The sequence below is a fragment of the Nuphar pumila genome, chromosome 6 (assembly GCF_984573655.1).
Source record: "Nuphar pumila chromosome 6, dmNupPumi1.hap1.1, whole genome shotgun sequence".
In the NCBI taxonomy this organism is placed as follows: domain Eukaryota; kingdom Viridiplantae; phylum Streptophyta; class Magnoliopsida; order Nymphaeales; family Nymphaeaceae; genus Nuphar; species Nuphar pumila.
In genome coordinates this window covers 120,082,971-120,088,543 of record NC_143254.1, presented here as the reverse complement: position 1 = coordinate 120,088,543, position 5,573 = coordinate 120,082,971, and positions in this window count along the sequence as shown.

The following is a 5,573-nucleotide window of genomic DNA, read 5'->3' as shown; positions in this document are numbered from 1 at the left end:
AACGTGATACAAACTTAGGCAGCAAGTCACCCCGGATTCTGGTGTAGGAACGGATCTCGAATACGACCCAGGACACGATTGATTCGAATCTTTGTATGCAATGGATCCGAACCCGAACTCGAATCGTGAATGAATAACCACGGCTGACGGGCTGAGATTTGATGACGTAGGATTGAATCCAGATCCGAAAAGTAACTGGGTAATACTGGATCCGTTAAAAAAAAAACTGAAAACGTTGATCTGAAACCGAACGTAGGTAGTAACCTAAAAAATCTCTCAAATCGGATCTAAATCCGAGCCCCCGACAAACTAAGCCTTGAATCGGGTTGGGTCATGCGTTCCGTTTTCACTACCCTCCAAAATCTGTAGAAAACCCTTAGTTATATCGGGTCGGACGGTTTCCATCATGAACCTACCCTTAACGTCCTACTGCTGAATAACTTCATCCAAACACTACTCCACATCCTTCACCTGTCCCTCCTTCCTTAGGCAGCCAGTTGCCGCAAGGTTCTTACTGATTATCTAATGCACCAGACATTACAAAAAAGGCTGCAGATGCTTAGTTTAGACCAATCTGGTGGTGGGGGTTCCCAACCTCTGAGGAATCGCCATCTAACCGCTGTGAGAATTTCCTCAACTAATTGTTGTAATATTGGTAATTTTTCGACAATTATTCAAATAAATAAAAATGAAGTTTTGCTCAATTTTTAGAATTTTAGTTTTGATTAAGTGAGTTCTAAAATGAGTTAGTTAACTAAGATTCATTTAGCTTGAATTTCGGTTAATATGTATTTGAATGTCTTATTAATAAAAATGGCTTTTTGACCCAAATAAATGAATTTGGATCTCTGAGAGATCTAAAATAAAATTGGCTATTGGATTTGGGATATCTGAAATCCATTCTAGAAGTGGTTATGGATTTTGGTTGATCCAAATAGCAGTGAGATCCAAATTGGATCCGTGCTTCAATAGGGGAAAACCTAAATAAGAAATTAAAATTAATACTAAAATTTAATTTAGCAGTAAATTTATTGTAAAGAGGCTAGTGTGGCATGGCCCTAGTGGGACACACCTATTTTAAAAGGTGAGGTCTCTCTCTCTCTCTCTCTCTCTCTCTCTCTCTCTCTCTCTCTCTCTCTCTCTCTCTCTCTCTCTCTTTGGCATGTATTGGGAAAAAAATGAAACAAACAAAGAAAGGAAGTAATAAAAGAAGAAAACAAAAACAATTTTTTTAGAAAGTTGAATTAGAAAAATTGGGTTATTGAAAACAAAAGAAAAGATGAAAGAAGAGGGGGGTGTCCCACTCTCTTGTCTCTCCCTCTCTCCCTCTCTCTCTTATTTTTATCTCCACCTCTCTCTTCTCTTTATCTTTCTCCTCTTCTCTTTATTCCTTGGTTATGAGAAAAACTATTAGAGTTGCAGACAAGGTTGGTGGTGTTACTTACAAGTATGAAGTTGAAGAACGGAGATCAACATTTTAACATGACGGTTTACAAGGTAGGTGCACCAAACACGTATACGTGAGTCAATTTAAACGCATGGGATATGCGTGGGAGTTATTCCAAGATATAAACCAATGGCAGATCAGACCTTAGAACAATAAAAAATGGATTTGGTTTTGGCTTTTTAAATGGGTTTTAGTGAATCTATGTCACCATATTTAATTTTTTAAAATTGGTCTGACAAAAAATAATATTTAAAACCTTAAAAGAAAATTTGGTTTTGAAGAGGATTAGATCAATGATTGAGTGTTAGATCTCAATTATTTCTAGCATATTTAATGTATGAATGATGGGTTTATATGTTGCAAGCATGAATTATAAGTTTTGAAATTGATTTGGGCTTAGATTTATGTTTAAATCAAGCAAAATTGTTTTATCGAGGGATTTAGGCAAAATCGATATCAAGTTTTATGTCTTATAGTTGGATTAGAATGAAATTAAAATGTTAGTAAGTTAAGTTCAAGATAGTTATAAGTTAAGTTCATGATAGTTATGTCAATTAGCATAATATCTCTGTAAAATTATGATGATCATGCTTTGATTGATTTCTAAGTTGTTTGTTGGATAAGTTTATGTTTCAGAATAAAAATATAAAAGAAACATGAATTAAGAATGATTAATGTAGTTATTTCGATCATTGATTCCATAACAAAGCTTTAATAATTATTGTGTTACATTGTAAATGTGTTTAAACATCTGAATGTAAGGTTAATCATGTATTTATCTTTTTTTATTTTAGTTATTAGATGAATCATGAATATTGCAACTTATTGTTATGTTGTTTCCACTTTTTACCCAACTAGTTTTGGAAACAAATCTATGTCTCAAAGAATACAAATTCAATAAATATAAAAAAAATTATTAAGATGTTCTACACATCCGTGGCTTGATTTTAGAATCTTATTTGGTCCCGTTGGAGTTAGTTTTGAGGGCAAAATGACTATTGTAAAAGACCACAGTTTTCCTATTTTGTTTGCAAAACTATTTTGATGAGTTATTTTGAAAAATCTAGAAACCTATTCAAAACAAATTATAAAAAATCTAAGTGGAAGTCAATACATAAATAAAAGATTTTATAAAAAAGTATTTTATCAAAAGAGTTTACACTAAATCTCAAGAAATTCCTCAAATTGGACAAATTATTGCAGTTACAGAATTTGTCCTATAATTTTTCTAGATAGGGGTCTGTTACAGAATTTTCATAAAATTATGAAAATGAATTTGAAGTTGAGATTTTAAAATTTTGTTCCTGACACGTTAAGGCAACTCGAGTTAAATTTTGAGGGCCAAAACTACTTTATGTGATTTTTTTAAAATTAGGTAAATAAAGATCTGAATTTCTCTAAATGCTTATGGTAATTCTTAATCAATTTGTCATGTTGCTAATCATGATCAGTGATGGGTAAGACCTATTTTATGATGCTTTATGCATGTTTAATAAATGTTTATCATGATGAACCATGTATGCTAAGAAACCATGTATCATGTTATATGAGAATGTGCATTATATATCATTAGGCATGAGATTAAGATAGGATGGATGCATATGTGACTATGATGATTAAGCATATAGTGAATGACATAGTGTATGATGCCAATATGTGATCTTGTAAATCGATGCATGCTTCGTGATAATATAATGTGGCTTGCATGACTTCAAAAGTGTAGCACGAACAATGATCCTAATGAAGTAAAATTGACATATGAAATGCACAACTATGCATTGTTGTCTCAAGTTATAATTTTATGACATTATGCATCAAGTATGTGGTATGTTGCATGTGCATGGCTCATGAGTAGACTTGGGTTCAACGAAACTCATGAGTGCTTGTTGGGCACTAAGATAAAAAAAATCTAGTAAACATGCATATAATCACATAAACCTCAAAGAAGTTGAGCTCAAAGTTACCCATATGTGGGAGTATTATGCACTGCGAGATGTTTGAATGGGTTAATGAACGACCTTGTGTTATGAGAGCAACCCAGAGTGGAGCTTAAGGTAGGGAGCCTGTGTGCTAAGTGCACTTGAAATTAATTTATGAGTCTAAATTTAAATCACCCAGTGAGCCATTCAAACCCAAAACCAACTTGAATAGGGTGGAGGTACACTCAGTTATTCAATCATTTGTTGCTTTGGAGAGCTAGGTGTCTCCATTGATCTCTAATTGTTCGTTGTAGGGGGTTGGACTACTGTGTGGCCTATAAGTGGTATGTCATGAATCTTTGCAGAGTAAAAATCGATTTTATATGGACCACTAAGAGTTCTCTTGGTTACGGACCATTAAACTTTAAGGAAAGTTTGCAGGTTCTTCTAATCAATGAAGATAATAAATTACATGACGTAACAAACGTCCCATTGACTTGGTTGATTTGAAGTTAGAATTTCTACATGTGTATCCATCAGGGCGAGAAAAGAAAAGCAAAACACTAAAATACAGACTCACTGGCATTAGTTCAATTTGTACATGAATGCAGGGCTTATTATGAATTGTTTGTTTGCTTTTGAAATTATGCATAATAGGATACTGAGCTTGAATGTTTCATGTAATCATGACTTGGTTATGAGTTTGTGAAATGTGTGCCTATGTATTATGTTGCATGATTTAAACTTTATCTGAACATGGACATGTGTATACCTCTTGTGTTTAGACTTTATTCGTGTTTATGTCGTTTGGTGTATCCTACTGTGCTTGTGGTTTAATGCCCCTTATTTTAAAATTTTATAAATAATGCATAAGCTAAAGTGATGGCAGGTTGCTCAGCAATGTTAGACAGATCATCATCATTCTCTTTCTAGAGGGATCCAACTTTATTTTAAATATTTTTATATTAAGTTAGATTTTTATTGAGACTTCTAAACTTTGAATTTATTTGAGTACTGGTTTGAACTAATCTCTTAAATTAAGTTTTTTAAATCTAGTTGTATGTGTTTGAGTTTATTGTAACTCGCTCAAAGTTTGAATCGGGTTCAGATAAACTATTTTGTTATGCCTGCAAAAAGACAAGTTGAAATTAAAAAAAAAAAAACTCTAACTTTTTGATAAAATTTTGGGGTGTTACAACTTAGTTGTTCCTAATTAAGTTGTGTACTTTCAAACTCCATGGCATCCCTCACCCGCCAGATAGCTTAAAGTGTAACATGAAACGCTACTACCCAACTCTTCATGATAAACTTATCTCTTAACTTACATCCAACCCATCGGCTTAGGCTTTCCTTCATTGTGGGATCCGGAGACCACCCTTTGTCAAACATGCTCGACACTAACCTCCATGCATGTGCAACCCACTCACATTGAATCAGAAAATGACGTTCACTTTCCTCTTGCATTTGGCACAACACACATCGACTCACAAGATGTTGACCAGGCATTTTTAAATAGTTGAGAGTTAGAAGCGCCCTATCCATTGCTAGTTTGAGCATGATTGTTTACACAAGGAGGCGCAAAATCCACCCACACTGATATGTATATGTTGTTCATCTGTCCCTCGGCTTGTATTGTCTCCCAAACAACACGTTGAGAGAAGCTTTTTTGGGCATGTTCAACATAGTTCATCACTAATGTTGGGTCTCCACACTTGGTTTTCAACTTCACAATGCATTCGTGGGGGGTAGGCAGACTCTATCATCAACTATCTACATCTTCAGGCTTACCTATTATTTTATCACCTTATCAACTGTTATGTGCCGAAGAGTTAAATATAACACTTGTATCGTGCTTTGCAGTATCCGACTTATAGTAGGGCCTGAACTCAACCGTGGCACATACTAGAACTCCATGGACTTACCATCTCATACATGCCACTGCACTCCCTTCAGCAACACTTGGGCTCCACTCTGTACCCCCTTCCATCCACAAATACTAACATCCATGGACAAAACCCAAACAGATTCCTTTGAGATGTACTTCACCCTCACCAACCTGGATCATGGGCCGAATGAGTGATGGTAGACTCTTCACGCCAGCTCGGCTAGGTCAGCCATGTTGACTTCCTCCAATCGTTTGATGCTCAGACCTCCCTCTAATACCATTTTACATGCTCATTCTCACTTAAGAAGATGAGCATGCACAT